Source organism: Pomacea canaliculata, linkage group LG11 (genome assembly GCF_003073045.1).
Source record: "Pomacea canaliculata isolate SZHN2017 linkage group LG11, ASM307304v1, whole genome shotgun sequence".
NCBI lineage: Eukaryota > Metazoa > Mollusca > Gastropoda > Architaenioglossa > Ampullariidae > Pomacea > Pomacea canaliculata.
This window is the reverse complement of record NC_037600.1, coordinates 20407004-20427730: the sequence shown is the minus strand read 5'-3', so window position 1 is coordinate 20427730 and position 20727 is coordinate 20407004. Positions and strand designations below refer to the sequence as shown.

Sequence of the window (20727 nt, the reverse complement as noted above, 5' to 3'; positions counted from 1 at the left end):
CCTTACACATGTCATACACTAGACTCGGTGAGCCACTCATGTTGACTTCCATGACTTACAGGTCCAGGCATAAAGTGTCTCAAGGGAGGTTATTGTATCCCTCGAGGAAATATTTAAGCCCGGTTCATCGTCTCTATTTCCGGTTGAGTTGTGAATACTGAAATTATTTTCAAGACTGCATAATCTATTTATCTGTATTCTTCTTAATCTTTCTCTCTCTCACACAGACCCACATGCACACACACACCAACTTCCCAGTAATAGTTCATAGTTGACTCACGTCTTCCCGACATTCATTAATCCTCATGCCAATTAGAAGCCTCTCACTCCATTAAAGTAATTATCCACCGAGCCTTTCCATAGTTCATCGTTATCTGACCCAATTATCGCCATCATCCTTCATCCTTGACCCTCACCTGCCCTCCCACATAGCAACTGCCTGTGTGCCGCCGTCACTAGGGGTCTGTGGAGGGGGATGAATAAACCCTCTCTAGACATTTAGGTAATAATGTTATACCTGTTGCCCTCTTCCTTCTGCACGGACGGAAAGGTGAATAAATTGCTTAAACCAAACTGCAGAAACGAACGAAGATAAGATGAAGAAAAATACACGTGCAATCGTGCACGTGAGCAGACAGGAACAATAATCCTCTTTGTACCAACTCCACCAACTCCATCAAACCACAACCTGTAGAGGTTTTTGTAAGGAAAAATGTGTTTTTATCTTGATCACAACATTTTTATACAATATTACAATATAACCGTAAAGTGTAACAAATACAGTCTTCATGCGAGGGCTGATGGTGCTGGACGATCTTCTGTGACTCGTATTTATTTCTGGGTTTATTTGTTTTTGATACTTGATTCCATTTTTGTAGTGTTGGGTGACATCAGCTACTTTTTCTTGTTGTTGTTTGACATTACATGTGGGTTTACTTTGCTGCCTAGAGTCAACACAGGCTGTGTTGTGGTAGTAATCGCGGCCGGGCACCTGTCTGTTTGTGGAATCTCGCCGAATCTCGCGCTGATAGCGAGACGTAGACACGCAGGAATCTTTACCTTTACACCGAGGGGGGGGGACTGCGATGTCGGCATGATGGCAAGACACTCATCCACCTTCAACTCATACCTCTACTCCCATCTTCCAACATTTCGTGGGTTGTTTTTATTATTTTTATGGTAGAGGTATTGAAATCTCTGTTTTTACAACCAAAAAATAGTGCGATAAGTGAAACTGATTTATCCGTTAGAAATGAAGGATGGAAAGGGAGAGAGAGAGACGGGGGAGGGGATGCAAGAAAGGGGTTATTAAGAGTAAATGCATTCTCATGAACACCCCGTCGGAGTCAAGATAGTGAGCCAGACCTGAAACTGCAAATTCTGGTTTCCGTGTTTTATTTATTTTTTATTATTTTTAAGGTATTCAACATTTATTTTTGCTTCATTCGTTGCACACATAGATGCGAACAGGATTTTGGCTTGCTAGTCTGCTTCGTAAATATAAACCTGCTTGTTTGTTTGTTTGTTTGTTTGTTTGTTTGTTTGTTTTATTTTTTATTTTGGGGTTTTTTGTTTTTTGTTTTTTTGTTTGTTTGTTTGTTTGTTTCTTTAATTGGTTTTTTTTTGTTTGTTTGTTTTGGAGGGAGAGGGTATGGAGGGAGTTTTTGACGATCGGTAATCTGAGGTTTGAACTTTGTGTTCATGACCTGTCTTTGTAAGAACCCCCCGCTGGTTCAGTCGTAAAGGATGTTATGGAGAAATATGGGCTGGCTGGTTGCGAGTGGCTGGCTGTTGGTGTTTAGCACCGTGTCAGCAGCAGTCATCTTCACAGGGGTCAGGCTTTATTAGAGTTGTCTAAGTTAATGAGCCATGACACAGCCTTCGTTACTGACTCCACAGAAACTCCCACAAGACCTCTGTGATTCCAACGAACCTCTAGCATCAGCAGGCCTTTCATTAGCCGAGTCAGGTTTATCTTCACATGAAAGGTGTGAAATAATAAAGTCACTGTACCTATGGTAAGTAAGCTGTTTATAAGTAAGTACATACACATTCAAGAGTCGCGAGTGAAGACCGACATGTTACTTCACATATTAAACTGAGCACCTGACGGGTTGGTTCACAAACAACAAGTTCTTGTAAGAAGACCTTTTATTGTGCAAGCACAGCTGTGCTACCCGTCACACACACAAGATGGCGCCCCTGGCATCTGGTCTTCATTAGCCACGCCATTATTGCACCCAGGCGTGGGATTGCACCTCAGCCTCTGTCTGCTTCCACAAAGTCTTCCGACCAAAAGCTCTTCGCCATATTTTGACCCTCTCGTCTTCTGTGTTTGTTTACTTTTTGTCTCTCTGTATTCGTCCTCCTAATGATTATGGTAACAATCTTTCCTTCTTTTGTTATTGTTTTTATTTAATTTGTTTTTGAGTCAGCGATGTAGTCAAGACAGTAACATCATCCGTTTATTTTATCTATTGTCTAGCCACGCCTTTGTGCCGTGGTTGAGGTTTGTCGGCGCTCACCTAATGATGGCGGTTCGTCAGGTGTTCGGCAGGTGAGAGTCGCCAGCTCCTGGGACACCCTCTGCGGCAGTGTGTTGTTTTGCTTTCGCTGGCACGCGACAGGGGTGAAAGGTCAAAGCTTTTGATCCTCCGGGATGAAGTTAGGGGTATAAACAACAATTATGATTGGAGGTCTGTGGAGGTGAAGCACTCGACACCGGCTTTGGAGAGCTGAGAATAGCCAGTGTTGGTGCTACTGGTGGCAAACTGTTTACAGAATTACAGGAGTGCGTGCGACTGGCCACGACTCACAGGTGGCAGGTGTAAGTGAGGTACACGTGGCAGGTACAATGAGCTTGTAAAGTAAGACACTGCCAATAGATAAAAGCGATGTGTGTCTAGGATACCATTGTCGTGTGTTTTGCACTTACCTTTTTCCATAATTGTAATTATACTCTTTTCGCACACTGCTTTGCTGCGAAATTTTCCATTGCAGCCTTGTTTCTCTTATAAGAGATGAAGACGACGACTATGATGATGTGGACCTGGTTTATACTAGGGACACATCCTCCAACTTCCGGTTTTCCCGGAAGTCCAAACCGAGAACTTCAGTGCCTGCGACTTGTCTCTGAATAACGACTTTGCCCACCTGGAACGTTGCAAGGTGCGTCTGTGATTTCTTTACCTGCAGATTGTGAGTCGCACACCTCAGGGCGGACCCAGGTGCTAAAAATATACCACTAAGACAATCTTATCTCTCGTCTCACCATTCCTCCCCGGGGTATCAGGGGCTCTTGGCGCCATAATTGGAAGACACCTGTGGTATTTGTCACAGAGCTACTGGGATTTGCCAGCTCCACAGACATTCCCGCCTGCCTCTCTAGCTAATAAACATGTCCTTGTTACGACACAGACACCTGAGATGTTTGTCTTTCTCTAATCGTCAGATTCAGGTTCATCTTCTGTTTACCTTTCAGATTGTAGTTTTAAGTTGCAGCAGACCGATGTTCTGCGTTCAAGTGTTTGGTTGAAGGCTGAAATAAAATTTCAGTATGTTTCGGACAAATCCAGATTTCAGCGACTTAATGATGTTGGCATGTGGGATGGAGGGTTGGCAAGAAATTGTATTCTGACTTGGAGAATTAATGTTGGTCTTATCTGATGCTTGTGTTAATCTGACAAGAGATGCTTTCTGACATGCTTGGCTTGAAAACCTCCATCCTTGCTGCTTTTATCTGGGTTGTCCACAAGTCTAGGTGAGCAAACATTCTTCCACACCTCTGCCTGAACGAATATGCATACACGAGTGGAGAAAGAAAAAATACAGATTTTGTGATAGTTTTTAATTGCCAGATCAGATGAAGTCAGAAGGACCTAGCCAGAACCACAAACCATATCTTAACACACACACCCATAACATCGCATGAAGCTGCAATTATTTAGAAAACTTAAAAAAAAATCACAAATTAATCGCACAAACATGTAAAAGATAACAAGTTCATTCACACAAATCATTCAGATGGCAATTTCAGATACAAATAATCAGGATGCTTAGTTTTAAAGCAGCGGTTACACCTATTAAGTATTGTCTTAATTAGGCAAATCATCCGGTCTGAACCTGGTTCAGGAAATTGTTGGAATCCCTCATCAATGTCGGTTCCAATTGTATTTCTTTGAAGTACATACTTCTCTAAAGATTTTACTGAAATTTTCTCTATCTGCACCGATAAATAAAAAAAAGCTAATGAAAGTCGTCTGCCACATCATTCATGTCTGTAGAAGCAGCCATCTTCGTGATGACGGCTACAGGTTTGGACAAACTTTAAAAAAATTGTGGTTGATCTGCATTTAATTAAAAGCATGTCTTTGATTGTCTGGAACAAGTTCAGGCCAGTAAGGATCGCTCAATAACTGAAAGAAAGTTCTCACGAACTGAACGAAGTGGCCGAAATCTTAAACCAGACACCACGACTCATTCATGCTACTCCTTCCCTCCTTCCTTGTAGATGTCGTCAGGAGGTCAGATGACGAATTGTATAAGAGGTCAACTCTGAAAGTGCACCGCCAGAGCAACAACAATTTGTCCTCCATCAGCCTCAGCGCAACTTCCGGAAGTACTTGCATGGAGTGAGCACATCCAGCCGTCAAACAACATCGGCGGCAACACGAACCTCGTTGTCGGGAGGATGAAAAGAAAAAAATTCTCTGTTAATAACTCATTTCTGCAGGCAGCCAAGCCGCGGCGACATTTTTCAGCACAACACTTCCTGCTGACGTTAACCCGTCAGAGCTTACATTAACCTCTCTCCACATTTGCGGCTAAAACTCAGTGCGCATGCGCATGCCCGGCACCACGTGACAGGAAGCGTAACACAGGGGCACGTGCAGGATGTTGTGGGTTCGGTCATTACCGACTTGTGAGTTGACGAGTTCCGGAATTCCAACCTGCCGCGGCTAAACATGTTAATGCTTCTAAATTGTTTGGAGAAGATTACGAGGGTTTAATTAGTCTCGCCTCGAAAGTAAACGAGGCGTCGACTGTGAGGAGGGAGAGGAAACAGCAACGAGATTTTTTTTTTTAAAAGCACGACTATGACTTTAGTCGCATTTTTGCGATTGGTAGCTGTCAATCATCATCATCATCATCATCATCATCATCATCATCATCATCATCATTATCTCCTGCTTCATCATCTTTTCCATACGCAGCCTATCTGACAATAATACTTTTTGGAATATGACATTTCTATTTATTACTCGTTCTGCTGTCAGTTTCGGGAGAAAATTTCCGAATCATTGTGATTAGCTCCCGGATGCCGGCTTTATCGAAAAGAAAGTTTCACTCACGGCGCCTATCAGGCTGACGGCCTATTTCACGATAAGACGATTTCATCCAATATTTGGCTCCAGCGTCTGGCATCGTCGACTACATTAACGACAACCGCAACTGCTGAGGTTAACGATGCAGGGTAAAAATCCGAATCATCCCCGACGCCAGGACGATGAAAATTATTGCGCATGCCCAGCGTCGGTCCCGTCTGGGTTTGTTACTTCCACCTGGGAGAGCGCCGCCTGGTGGCGAGTTGCACCCCTTATCAGTGCTTTGTAAGCCTATCGGGAGGCAACGGCAGGGGCCGATACCAGCAAAGGGCCTTAACCCGCACCAGACGTGGGTTACCTCGCCTTACGTCACGGGACTGGCCTTATCACCCCTCGTCGGCTTCCGCGGCTCTTTTGGCAGCAGACACAAAAACGAGAACGAAAGATTAGGAGATTACGAGGGTAGCCTTGAAGAACTCAATTTTTTTGCAAAATAAAGGAAAGAAAAAAATCTTTACTGAATATTTTCTTGCATTTTTTTTCCGTTCCTAGTGTTTTCAAGTTCGGAAAAACTTCCAAAGGGTTGTGGAGGTCGAACTGCTGTAGTATTATGTAATTACTATACAGTTGCAGGATTATGTAATTACTCTATAGCTGTGGGATTATGTAATCACTATATAGTTGTAGGATTATGTAATTACTATATAGCTGTAGTAACTCCAAAGGATTACCCAAGATGGTAGTGAGGTTTAATACAGGATAACATTATTTATTTGTACTTATTTCCTAAGGGTAACATAAGTAATCTTTTAGTAAAGATCTAATTATTACAGAAATAAATGTAAATATTTCTCTAAAGTTATGTATTAATGAAGACGGAGAGAATTCTGACGGTTTACGCATGTAATGAGGTAGTAATGATGGTTGCCGGTAATTCTGGTAATTTTGTAGGTTTAAAGAATAAATTTTGTAACTGATTTACTTCCCCCTGTCGTGTCCAAACTTCCTGAAGTCATTAGAGATGACAGCGAGGATTAATTAGAGATAGTTAATTTTATTATCCGATGGTTTGTTGCCCTTGGTGTCAGCTGTAAGATGGCGTCTTGTGGTGTGAGACTAATTTACTCCTTGGTCTCGGCAAGCTCGCGCAGTACAAACAGAAACTTGTCGATGGAGGTAATAGCAGACGATCAGAGGAAAAGTCTGCAGGATGCTGGTAGGAACACGAGTACTAACTAAATGTTAGCAGCGGTGGGCAAGGAGCGAGGTACTGTCGGGTAGAGAATAGAGAGAGGAAGCATGGAGGAGTCAGTGGTGCTCTGCCATCTTTCTCTCATCGTCTCATCAGATGTTGGGGAGGATAAGGCTCAGGGTGAGGGCTGTGTCACCTCCAGGGCTTGTGGCACGACTAATTACTTCGCACCCTTCGGCGGTGATGCGGTGCTTGGCAGTAGAGGCGGGTGGCGAGCAACTGCTTTGAGATGCTCATCACACACACACCCGAACCTGTTTGTCTTGTCGGGTGAAACATGCCCTCGCTCATATTTTTATTATTTATTTTTAAGTCCTTGCTATGTCTTGTGGAGTTATCTTTACTCGCCGCTTGTTTATTTAAATTTGCTATAGCTCGTGAAATTAGCTCGACGATTCTATGTTTATTTGTTGACGCTCGTGCATTAATTATTTATTTTTCTTGCTTTATTATTTATTTCCATTGTTCATTATTCATTTGTCTCGCTGCTTTACTGTTTATTTTTCCACTGCTAGGTTATTATTCATTTTTCCTCGCCGCTCCACTATTTTGACTTCCATTATTTATTTATCTGTTTTGCTCAGTGTGTTTTCTGTACGGTTGTCAGCATCTGTCTCCATTTGTTTTCCCATGTCAGTCAGGGTCTCTGTGTGTGGGCGCCTGTGTGTAGGGTGAGTTGACGGGTGGGTGAGACACGTGGGAGGGAGGGGATGGCGAGGTCGCAGTGTTTACAGTCTGTGCGGAAGACTTTTCCTGTCGCTCAAAGGGACGGCATTGTCGGTGCCCTCCGTGTTGTTCTCCTCCATTCATTAGTACAACAACCAGTCCTTTGTCTGCTCGGGGTTTGGATGATGGTAAATGTCTGTCGGTTGCCCAACTCCTACTTGTCCTGATAACCATGAGATGTTTTCGTGGGTCGTTTATTCACAAAATAAATAGGGCAACTGATAAAAACTGTTTTGCCCTGAAATAAGTCAGATTGACTAAGTATTGTGGTCGTAACCTAGACCTTGACACGATTAAACTCCTGATCTTGTGAAGAAAAAACACACATCATTCGAGAAAGGTGGGGTTTTTTTTTTCTCATGCTCTCTCCTTCCTCTACAATTACCTCCGATGGGGTCCGGGGCCCAACCTCCTACAAAAAGTAACAGCAGGCTAAGACTATTTGTGCACCACTCCAATTACAGGGCCAGCTGCCAGGTTGTGATATACTCACATTTTGGATCGGAATAAAAAATACTTCAATCCCCATCCTCTCACGCTCAGCGATCCCCACTCCCAGAAGCCACAGCAATCTCTTCCGTATCAGACCTTCCTTCCTAACTCCACGTGACATGAAAATGATCTTTACCCACAAAAAAGGTGACTGACTGCTTATCCCACATCCACAATGTGCTTTGCTGCGAGGCTGTTAATAATAAAAAAGGAAATTCCTCCCCCGAATATTTATTTGATGTCAGCTGCTTAACTGCGGCGCCCAGCAGACAACACTCGTATTGATGACGAAGCGTGACCCTCCGACCTCACGAGGATGTAAATATAGCCAGCCTCCTAAAGCTGACCTTCGTCTCTTTAATTAGGAGTCCGTTGACCCACTTATAAGGGAAGTAGGTCACAGCGTCAGTGGAGGATTTGGTTTTCGTCTGTTTTTAATCTGGGTCGAATTCAGCAGTCGTGTATGTGTGTGTGTCCGAGCTCGTGCGTGTGTGAGCATTCGCGCGCGGCGACGTGCAAAAACTGTCGGGGGGAGGGCTGTGGGGGAGCAGGCTGCGCGCGCAGCACGAGACTGCACAGAAGATGCTGGTCCCGTTATTCGCACGGCGCGGGAGGCGAGACTTTCCGAGACCAGACGCGCGTGTTGTGTCCCGCCGTTGCGCGTGCGCTATGCCTGCGTGCGCTGGTCACCCGGACAACTTCTCGTTTGGTGCTCGGTGTTGACTGTCTGTCCGTGCCTGCATGACAAAAATATATAGTATAATAAATCAGTTCCCTGACATTTCGGGATTCTTGGAGCGGCTTCTTGAAGTTCTTTCATTCTTCCTCCTGAAAAAAAACTCCGAAAGTTTGTTTGTGATTAGCAGTGCCAAGTGACACGAGTAGAGAAGAAAGAGAAGTAAACCTTGTCAAAGTTGTTGATCTGGTGAGGAGTTAACCGCGGGGTGTGTGGTTAGGTAATCGGATGAATCCTTGGCAGTGTGTGTGTGTGGACAGAAGATTCGAACCCAGCCACGCTACCTGACAACAGCCGCACCGAGCTCCACCTGACAACGGGAGACACTGAGGTTGGTGTGAGTGACAGGTGACTGGACTTTTTCCTCCTTCCTATCAGGTGAGCCGCGGTTAAAGTACATAGAGTGGTGTTTGTGTGTTGGAGGATAAAGGGGGGATGTAGAATAGAATGTGTAGAGTCTTTGTTTGCCTACAAATTATACCCTGACCTAGAGTCTGTATTCTCTACTAAACTCTACAGGTCGTGGCCAACGACCTTTGCTCTCATATCAAGATTTATACGAGGAAGGTTTTGTTGTATTTTTTTTCCTGTTGGTCGGGGAACTGGATCATGGGGTCATTGTCAGCAGTGCATCGTGGGACAAGGTAGCGAGGCAGAGAATGAGAGGCACAACACTCGTCTAACTTGACCCCAGACTGTGTACCATTACCCCCACACTGTGTATCATGACCCCAGACGGCCTAACGTGACACTAGACTGTTTGACATGACCCCTGACGGTCTAATGTGACCCCAGACTGTGTGACATTATCCCAGACGGTCTAACGTGACCCCAGACAGATTAACTGGTTTTTGAAACTGTCATAAAGGAGCACCGACAGCAACGACGTTGACTACACGTACCGACGTAACGATCTAATGAAACTGTGCGTTGCGACCAAACCTCACGTGATGATGTAACTAACGTCCACCTGGCGACGTAGGTACGAGACACGCCGGAGCAAGGCGGTTGGTGGGAATGTCTGTTTGCTCTGCTCTTGAGGGAATTAAAGTTTGGGTGAAGTTGATTGCTGTTTGGTTGAGCAGCCAAACCCAGTGAAGTGGGATGTTCACTCAGGTCTCTCGTTGACTTTGAACAGCATGACGGGAAGGGTTACATTGTACGACACTGCGCATTAAAATTGTCATAGTCACGTGACCTTTCCTGAGTGTGTGATTATTTGGTTAAGATGGAAACATAGACTTTACCGGAGGATAACTTTTTCATTGATATTTTTCCTTCTTTGTCTCCATTTTCTATGTTCTCGCTGGTTTCGTGTAAAGGTGAACTGCTGGAGAGAATGGTTTGGTCCGTGGAGGGGTCTAGGAGTTCACCAAGTGCCGGCTACCTCAATGATCAGGCTTCCCTAATTACTTCCACGTGACCCGACAAGTATCCTACCTCATCCTCCAGGGTCAAACCATTCTTTGTTGCCGGACGATGGCAGGTTGACCTTTGTCTCTTGCAGGAACCCTGTGTTATGCTGTACTATGATTCATTTATTCCGACTTAAAAAATTTTTTTATTCCTTACTCTATGATTTCAGTTCTGTTCCCTTTAAAAGGAGTGGCGGGAAAAAGGGATAATTTCACATTTGTGAGTTACTTCCCTCTTACCCAGACCTCTCGAAGAAAGAGCCAGTCCTGCAGGTGGCGCTCGTTGTAGCAGAACCTTAATTGCATCCACAAACTGACACGCCATTGAACCAGAAAACTCGCATGCTTGTTGGAGTTTGCGGGGACTACTCCCCCTGTCTTCCATCTTCCCATTCCTCACCCTCCTCCTTTCCTGAACAGCTTGCTGCCGCAGAGGATGATGGGAGAGTGAAGAGTGGGCTTGTAGTCGCCGAGAGTTCCTTGTAGTCTCCAACAGGAAGGAGAGGGAGGAAAGCCGGGGGTATAAGGGGGTAGGTCTAACATCAAAACAAGAAGGAACCGCAGGAGCCGACCCTCCTCCTCACTTTTCGGCTTCTGGGGGGGACAGATCTTTCAGAGGTTGGGTGGCTTCACAGGCTGTCCGATTTCAAACTATCCCCAGGCTGTGATTCATTCCGGGTAGTAGCGCTCTCGGGTGTCGTCCCCAACCACCCCTTCTCCCCCTCGGGATCTTGGGAAAGTCTTCTTCGGGAGCATCATTCTATCGTCGGCTTCTGCCTTTTCCACGAGACACTTGAGAGAGAAAACGGTCGTTGGCGGTGGTGGTGGTGGTGGTATCCCGTGGTTCCGAGGGCCTGAAGTTATCGTTCGGTCGTTAAGTTATCAATTATCGCGCTTGTAAACTCTGACGAGTTAGAGGACTGCCGTGAACGGCGATGTGATTGATGAGGCAAGTGGGTTTACCTGCCCCTGCTTTGCTCCTACCCACCTCTGCGTCCCTGGTTTGATGCAAGATCGGATGTTCAAGCTGGATGTGGGACGAGACAGAGACACAGATGATGTAGGGGAGTTAATCCAAGGAGGTGTTACCTTTCTTACTTGCACGATGCAGGTTCGTACGTGCGGGTGTGCGTGTGTTCCAATCCTGAGACATTTCTTCTTCTTCTTCTTCTTCTTCTCCTTCTCATTCGCTTTATTTATCCTCTTCGGGATAAATAAAAAAATCAACGATCGACATCCTCTGGTGTGCCTTCCGTACGAGCTATGAACTATTGGGGCTATGGACATCTCATTAATGGCCTGATGGGATAGAACACCAAGAGAGAGAAAGAAGGACGAAGGAGGTTGGAAGATAGCTAGGAGAGAAAAAAAAAGCAAACCACAGAGAGAGAGAATTCTGAGAAAGGATTTGTCTGATGTAAACGCTAGATGAGAAGAGGACGGAGATAAGCCCGGCCTTCATTCTATAATTAGTGTCGTACTATTTCCGGACTAAAGACGATTCTTTTTCTTTCGTTTGTTTGAACAGTCGGGTCTTTTAACTTGTCACTTCCGGCTTAGGGAGTCTTTAGTTCTTATCGAAGGTATCAGCAGTTGAGACGCACAGAAGAACGTGTAATAGCATTCGGCGCTCGTGTCCTTATCTGTAGCTGCCCATCACATTATGCACCCACCGACAACTTCCAGACCTCCCTTCCGCCAACAACAAGCATCGTTGAACACCACCACCAGCACCAGCACAGCAACCGACAGAGAAGTTCTCAGCGCCGACCTGTTCTCTGCCAGTGTTCCGACGCAGAAAAAAGTTCCTGACCTACAGTAGTGTAGCCCCGTGCAACCTCGAAACCGGAAGGTCTGTCAATTAATGGGACCTGGTGAGGGTTTGTTGCCATGGTACCGCAAGGAACAGCAGCAGAAGTGTGGTCAAGTCTTCAACTTTAAGTGCCACGTGCATGGTAGTACCGCGGGGTTAACAGATGGCAGTACCCGAGTACCATTAGGTTAACAGATGGCAATACCCGAGTACCATTAGGTTAAAAAGATGGTAGTACCCCTAAGTGTTGCTCATCACGTGTTGCCTCCAAGCAATAATTTCCCTGTAAACTAGCAAACAAATCATCGTAAAGAGGACAACAAAGAATGTTGGAGATGTACCGATTATTTCCCTATTTGCAAATACCTTCTTCTTAATGGTCATGTCTGCAAGTCTGTAGTTTGAAAAAGGAAGGAGGGAAGTACTCCTCCAGGCTGTAAAAAATATCTTGCACTGAGGCTTACCCGGTCATTAACAAAATAATTCACCCTAGTAGACCTTTAAAGATTGGGAGGCAGGCAGAGGGACAGACCTGAGAGGAAGAAAGAATGATCAACATGACAGGGTGTACTTCAAGTGAAGTCGGTGGGTGCAGATGGAGGAAGCCTGCCTTCACTAGCACAAAGAATCTCTTTCATTACATTTATTACACATAATTTCATTACACTAATTTCACAAATCTCAAATGTTCACTAACACCAAACTTTCTGAAAACACAAAATACACTAATGTCCCCTTATTTATCAAAATTACACTAACGCACAGCAAAAAGTTGTTTGAATTTTTTTAAAGAAGCAATTTTGTGAGAATGTCCCTGCGGCAAATTTAATCGACTTACCTTTCCTCTAAAGCTTCTCAAATACAAATAAGTTTAAAAATAGCCGGCGAGGAAAATGGCACAAAGTGCACCAATCCTTCCTTCATTATCAAAAGCTACACAAAAGCTTCTCTAATTTTTTCTGACGGAAGCAATTTCGCGAGGAACTGGCTGTGGCAAATAGAAAGGGATAGATTTAATCGACTCACCTGCCACTAAAACTTCTCAAAAACAGAAGGTTTTAAAATACTCCGCGAGACAAATGGCCAGGTGTCGAGCAGCAGAGCCTCCGCGCATGCGCGTGCGAGCTACCCTTTTAAAACCGTCACAAAGATGCCTGCACTGAGTTGTGGGGGCGGGGAAGGAAGGAAGGAAAGGGTGTGATAAGAACTGACATACAGAAACAATATTAAAAGGTGTCCTGTCTTTGGAACCTGCCGTCAGTCACAGGTAGAGAGAGAGACAGGCTGCACGGAGCGTCAGTGCTGACGTTTGAGTGAGAGCACGTGAGCGCGAGACCTGACGGGTGGTGGTGATGACGAACCTCGGCAAGGAGCGAAAACGTCCCACTGACAGGCCGTCCGACGAGACTTGAATTGTCTACCCGACCTAGAGAAGCTTTTTGTGAAAGTTTCAGAAAAGAAAAGAAGAAAAAAGTTCATTTCCGGTTGGGGCTAAGAAACAGAAAAAAGTCCGCGGTGCTGTTTTCTTACTGAAGACGTTCTCTCTTTTTTTGTTGGTTATTGCGGTCTGTTCCTTCTTCTGGGATTTTTTTTTTGCATTTTTTTTTGCGAGCTGCCAGGTGAGAAGAAGAGTCGTTTGGTGAGGGCTGACTAGAGTGAGCTTTAAGTTGTCACAACTCACGTCTGTTTAGTTTGTCAAATTTGCATAAAGACCTAACTGTCAGTCCGTCTGTCTGTCTTTGACAATCTTTGTTGTTTTATCTTTCGTTCCATCTATCTATTAATCCATTCTTTCTTTTTATTTTTTTGCACGAAGGGTTGGGGAGGGTATGGGATTTTTTTTTTTTTTAAGCCTCTCAGTCTGTGATCTTTAACAGAACCGCGGAGCTTGCTATCCATTTCTCCATCTTCAACCACAAAGAAAAAGGAGGGTAAGATATTTTTCAAAGCAAAGTCTGTTTGCGCGTGCCTTTCACCAAATATTTTCTCCTTCACATAATTCACAGGTTAACGGGTATGGTGTGTAACCCTTCATAAACTCCAGCTTCCGGGGAATCTGAACTCGTTCTTTGTACGCTCGTCTTGCTTGTTACTCGGTTAGTTTAACGGATGGTTTGTGTTCACACACCTGTCAGCACGCCTGGGGGCCGCCGTAGACGAAGGTTACTTTCACAGGGAGAGAAACGTTTAGTTTGTTGGAGTAAATCCTCAGTGAAAAGCCTTATTTTCGTGTGGCCACAATTTGTTGTTTGGTATCTATCGACAAAAGAATTTTGACCGTTAAAAATACTTTGTCAAAAATAATGTCGGAATATTCCACTCCTGGCTTAGAAGGTCGGTGGTTCGAGACCTGTAAGGGTCTGTATCTATCCACCCAGCCAATGTTTAGTAGAAATGGACTCAGTCATTTTTCAGGACAAAGAGATTGCGCCTTTCTTATTATACTTCCTAGACACTGTGAACCACTCACTGCTTCGTGGGCGATGTCGGGACGAGGGATCTTGGCCATTTTACCATAGGCTGCTGCAATTCTAGTAACAAGCAGAAGCAAAGTGTGTATGTAACAAAATGATCCTTGCATTGCAATATTTACAGTCCTTTGAACTTAATAATACTTAGTCTCTTATTTTTTTATTTATTTTTTTTTTTAGTTTTTCCTCGTTTTTTTTTTTCCTTCTTCGCTTGTTTCTTCCTTCCTTTTAAGAGGCCTCCGTGCAGCGGCTTGTCTGTCAGAACCCAGGTGCACTCTAGACCTGGGTGGAGGTCGAAGGTCATTAGCCTGGGCACCTCCCACATACCGATTCGTCTCCTCCTTTCGGCAGCTGGGCAAAGAAACGTATCTGGAGACCCAGAACACTTTACTCTTTTTTTCCCAAGAGCTGCTCTTCAGTGGCTCCTGTCTTTTCTCTTTCATGCCAGCTGTATTTTTTTTTTCGTTTTCAAAACCCATCGCAAATCTGCCAATCGCTGCAGCGTACACATCTTAATGAAGATGACTTAAGAGAGTCAAAAAATATGTCTTAATAACCGTTAGTTATTATTTGTTAAAGAGTGATACTGAAAAATGGTTAGCTTACTTGTTTACTAAAAGAAAAAAAAAACAGTTACATGTATTTCCACAAAAAAACAAACTCGCAGCCTCCTTCTGAGATGTGCGATGAACCTCACAACCCACACAGTGAGAAAAGAGAGTTACCTGTCACAAGCGCCATCTTCCTCGACCGCAGACAATCAAGGATTGGCGTGTAAGTAATGTTTGAGGCAATCTTCATGCTCTCACGCGCATGTACGTGTGTGTGCTGGCGTGCATGTCTGTCTTCATCGCAAGAAGCAGCTCTGCCCATGTTCTCATTACACGGGTCACGGGCCGCGTGACCCCGGGCGCCGTCAGCGCCCCCTGGTGCGACTGCTGCACGTTGCGCACCTGGTCCTACTTCTGCCGCCGTTACAACGGCTGCGACCGCATCCGTGCCGTGCAGTCTCCGGTGTGCATCGTGTCGTGGGCTGCTGCGCCTCCGCCTTCCGACTGTCAGTAGAGTGGTGCAGTGGCGCTAGTGGGGCTACACGAGGTGAGGAACCCGCTGTCTTTCATTCCTCCAGTCCGCCGACCGTTAACTGACCCTTGGGTTCTGTATATTTGGCTTTCATTGCGCGAACTTTTCTGTTTCTCTTGTTTGTTTTCTTTCCTCCCTCTCTCTTTTTACATATATACTTTTCTCAATCTTTCTCTCCGTCTTCATTCACTCTCATTTTTTGTCTTTCCATCTCTCTCTTTACCTTATCTCTCTCTCTTAACATTGAATCAGCAAGTTTTTACTGAAAGTTTATGATATACATGTACTGTGCTTTCCTACCCACTTGCAGTCTGTGGTTTGTCCTCCTTATCTGTCCTCCTACATCCTGTGCTTTCTAATATGTTGCGGTTTCCTGTTTTTTATTTTTCCCCTTTCGTTTTTGACTATCTCGTCTTTCTTCTTATCGCTGGTCATAACTCATAACAAAAATTACATTACTGGCAATAAAAATATCGCAAGTAAATGAAATTCTCAACAAACCTCTGAACTTAGCAAAATGTATATTCTTGACAGTATAGGAGTTGTTTGAACACATTGTTTATTATTTCTCAACTCGATGATTTCAATTCAGTCTCAATCTCGCACTGATCTTCTTTAACGAAAGGCACCTATCAACTCATGCAGAGAGCCTGAGGGACAGACAAAGTTGATGGTTCTACTGCAGAACTGTATTGAAATTATTGTCCTAGACAGATGAGTGAGTGGGAAGGAGAGATGCTGAGGTAGACACACACGGGTGAGCAGATTTCATTAGTTGCCGGCCGTGGTTTTATATTTATTGGTAGTATTAATTTTTTGCAGGAATATATGAGGCAAGAAGTCAGTATGTCAGACACCCGCTCCTTTCAGTAGATTAGCTGGCGGGTAGCTGGCGCCTGCGCTGACATGTACCCGTTCGCTACCCTGGCGCCGATGCGGATGATAAGTTTGCTGACGGCAACGAGCATGGCGGGGAAATTATTCTCGGCCAACGGTTACCCTACTCGTGTCGGCTGCCAGCGCAAGCATTTCAACGAAATAACCATTTCACCATCATAGGTGTTGCCTTCACAAACCCTTGGAAGTGATAATTCTCTACTTTGCTAGTTGCCAAAGTGAGCCCTTGAAGAAGGTCTTCTACTTTGATGGTCTGGGCTTCCAACCTCATTTTTTTTAAATAACCCCTTGGGGCTTCAATTTAGTTCGAAAGGTTGATCGTGTACTTTTCTTGTAAGAGAAGGTTTCAAAACATCACAAAAATCTGGAGAATCAAAGGTCAGTTGATCCCCTCTCTCGTAAGATATGAAGATGGAGGGAAGGAAAGGTAGGAAAAATTACCCTTTTGCCTATACCTGGTGACTTGTGATGATCGGTCTAAAGGTCATAGTGGAACAGATTTTTTGGCAAATGACTGGAAGCAGACGGTGACGATAGGTACATGTGTAGGAGGGTGAGGGTAGTTTACATGACGACGGGTGTGGAAACACAATTCGAATGAAAGGGTAACATATTTACGATGTCCTGTTGGCGGATTGCAATGAAACAACACTTTTTTCTGACCCGCTTTTGACATTCTGTTGCTTTTTAACCCTTTTTTATAGACATTTGACAGACATGTGATGTCAAAAACCGTTCTTATAGACTTCTGACAGACATACGGTGTCAACAACAACCGTTCTGCCAGCGTTTACCTTAATGAACAATGAAGCGCCACAGACTCCAGCTGCGACTTTCTCCTTTGTTCTGTCATGGAGGCATGGAGCAGGATGATGAATAAGTCAGCTCCCTACAGAGAGAAATCATAAGCCTCCATTTTTTTGTATTTTTTGTGTGTATATGCTTTTCTCAGGAAGGCGGAGTCTTTCACTTTTACTTCACCTTGCTTCACCCTGAGGTCCCGAGTCAGTGCTTTGTGAAATAGAAAATATTATTAGTAATGACCAAACTTTTTTTGTTAATTTAGGATGCTCATAAAAGTGAATTGTGGGTAAAGATGGAAAATATATGAAGGTTGAGAACATTCCCATGTCTTCCTGCAAGGTTTTTCGAGAATCACATTTTCCGGCTCGCGACTTCGTGCGGTTATGCAATAAAAGGAAATCGTTTGTCACGCGCGCAGACAGGAAATCCGTTAATCGCACATGTAAATAGTAACCCCGTGTGTCATGCAAGCTTATTAGGAAACCCATTTTGTTGATGGTAGACATGAAACCCGCTGTCTTGCTCCCAAATATCAACCCATTTTTTTCAAGTACATAAAGAAATGTGTTTATCACGCGCACAAAAAGTAGCAACATATCGTGGGAGCCTCTAGAAACATCAGTGCAAAGCTCGTTTGTCGTGCACCATCGCTGCACGAGGGGAAAACTCAGTTGGTCGTGCATGCAGATGCTGCAGTTCCGCGTGATGAACCATGGAGCAGGGAGAGACATCATTAACTTGGAGGAGGTGATCCTTGTCGTCTTGCGGCGCCCAGATTCCTAACACATCTTAGTTTCTCCACAGCCTGTCAAATCCTATATTGCAATTTATTTTTATTTTTTCACCTTATCTGGAATTAACACACCCCTGGCCGTTAGCTCGATAATGTTGTGGGTCTCTGGTTCGAGACCTTCTTTGGTGTCTGACAAGAAACCTACCGTCCGCTTCCACTCCCACCCCGCACTTGTCCTAAAAACAAAAATAGGGATCTGATTTATTAGGGAAGGTAAAGGCGAGGCAGGGAGTGGCTAGGAGCTGCACCTTCCACATGTAGACTTCATTGCCCCTGCGGCCAGCATGTGATGAGGCGTCACACCCTCCGTATTTCTGTCCCCCGATTGAAGAATTATCCGGAATCACCCCCATAAATGTTTATAACATTAACACTAATGATACATTCTGCCGGCACTTGTCCCGTGTACCAGTAACTAATTTGTAAAATGGAGGAAGTTCGCCCTCAGTTTCTTGATAGAATCATTAGCTGATGTTTCTGAAGACCCTTGTGCAATCACCCGTCCTTAAAATCCGGTGCTCCTGGCGCTTATTCGTAACATTCTGCCCCCAAAAACTTTTTCTGAACCAAAATTGCCTTTATTTCTCGTGGGAAAGGGCCACAGAGAGCTGCACCCCAGACCTCAAATACATTTGTTTTGAATTCAGGCTGAGCGCGGGGGCTGAAGGCTCCTTCATTCCGGGTATCATTAAGGATGGAGGGCATCAGCAGCAGAGAGGATTAATATTCGTGATATCAGTGAAGACCCTTGCATGGCCTGGCGTCATCTCCGTGTGTGAGTCGCTCTCAGCTACCGCTAAAAAAAAATAATAATAATGCTAACCCTGTTCTGGCTTGGGTGCCAAGGGACCTTATCGGCTAGCCAGGCGAGATAACTCACTCCCACTATCCGCATCGCAGTTGTGGGAGCGGCAGGACAGTGTTGCCACTTCCGGATGTGACGAGGTTGCTGCTGTTGGCCCTGTAACTCGGTGCGTGCGTCCGCATCACTTTTAAACAGAAAAAAGGACAAACAGGCAGGTAGACAAACACGATAGATAAGAATAATGTTTGCGACACAAGGATGAAAAAGTATTAACTGACAGAAAACAACTGAATGCAGAAGGGAAATGCACAGCGGAAATTGAAGACAGGATAAAGTCAGGAGAGACAAGGTTGAGGCAGGATGAGATTATTACTGGGTAAGGTCAAGAAAGGATGAGGTCAAACCCGGGGTCAAGTCAGCGAAGGATGAATGCAAGAACAGGCAAAGTAATGACAGGACGCTGAGAGGCTGAAGTTAGCAAACAGTTGTTGGCGGGGCGGCCAAGATAAGAGGCTAGACGACGAGAATGACGACAAGGGGAATAAATGCGAGATGATGCCTGCTTCTTGACTGAAGTGGTGGCCCTTGAAATGAGCGAAGAAACGCTCTTAAGGCGGCTGCTGGGTATAGCAAATGATAAAAGAGAAAGGATTAGAAAGAAGACGAAGAAAAGAAAGTTTGAAAATATTTCTTTAGTGGCGAGCATTAAGCTTGAGTGCAAACCTTACTGGAACAAAGCTGTAGATATTTATTCATCAGGAAAAATGGGCAAGAAAAACAACAAAGAAATAAAAATACAGGAAGGTGTCGATCTGTGTGTTTGGCTGAAGGAATAAAGGTTGAAGAACCCTTATACCAACAAACAAGGTGTATGTGTGTGTGTGTGACTATTTCTTTGAAATCAAGACACACCATCACGACTCTAAGTTATATTTATTTATATAAACATGTATACAGCACTTATAAGTAACTGTACAGCTTGTGGTCACGGGATTACATACTTTGTCTCTTCCACGACTCCTGTGCAAATTCCTTCTACTTCAAAAAACTCGCCTCTTGCTGCTGGGAATTCCAGAAGACTAGAAAGGATCTGTTTCTTTCCCTCTGAATGGGCACAGGTGCTAGAGGAGAGTTTTTGTCCTTCCTCCCACCCCGCCTACACCTGATTAACTGAACTTTTCTTTGCCAGTGTGTGTGTGTGTCTGCTTGCTTGCTGCCCTGTCTTTCGTCGTTGACGATGAAAAACCAACACAATTATTGCCTGGACTAGTTCTAAAGTCCGTGGAGCTTTCCAATGAGTTCTTCCGTGAAGGTGTTTGTGATATCCTAAGTCTGGACCGTTCGGCTGTATAAAAGACTTCACACAAAAACGAAAAAAAAGGAAAACAAGTCTGAATATAAACCGGGTAGGAGGGAGAGGAGGAAGCACTGTGCTCTGAGATTATTAATGGCTTGGAGCCTAGAGAGGGAAAAACCTATTCATTCCTACAACCAACTTTTTACATTTCGTATTCCTGTGCTTCTATCCACATAAGTTGAAATAGACTGATGATTTACTTCCACTGAAACGGAAGTCAATAAAATACAAACTCAGATGTTCGTAGTTATAAGCAGCTTTGTGGGCTAAGAAAACAGAGGACCGTTACAAAGTGAGAAAGCAGAAGGAAAGATTTTTTTAAAGAAATAGAAAACCACCAAGACTCATACATCTTTGAAATACAGCGATTGCAACTTGGGAAAAAAAACTGAAAAAAAAACCTAATTCTCCAAATCTCAGAAAACTAACTCCTTTGCCCAGCAGGAAGCGAAAGGTCTTTGAGAGTTGTAGGCGGACTCAGCTCTCAGTTCTGTAGAAATCCTCCTTGCTTGCTGATGGGCTTACCCTGTAGTCTCTGATGCTCTAGCCTCCGTGAGAGTTTAAGCCTTTAAACATGACAGTTATTAACTGAGTTTGTGAAAGACGAAAAGACTTGGATCACTCTACCTGCGGTATTCTAAATAAAAAAAAAACTAGCAAAGGATTTTTGTAACTATCGCAATGTTGATATTTTAACCTCAGAACTCTTCTGAGGTCTGGGATGGTTCGTTTTCATGTTCTTCCCTCTGGGGTTCATAT

The 20727-nt window shown here is 44.3% G+C and overlaps 1 protein-coding gene across 3 annotated transcripts in view; it reads left to right on the top strand.

Annotated features, from left to right (window-relative positions):
- The window catches only part of LOC112575069 (breast cancer anti-estrogen resistance protein 3-like), a 54716-nt gene that overhangs the window by 11594 nt on the left and 22395 nt on the right, over nucleotides 1-20727 (top strand). Inside the window, exon 1 of one of the 3 annotated variants that reach the window (XM_025256618.1) lies at nucleotides 8770-8908. The exons of the other annotated variants lie outside the window; for them this stretch is intronic. The gene's annotated coding sequence lies outside the window, so the exon portion shown is untranslated. Of the gene's footprint in view, nucleotides 1-8769; nucleotides 8909-20727 lie in introns of those variants that run through there. 3 annotated transcript variants of the gene reach the window in all.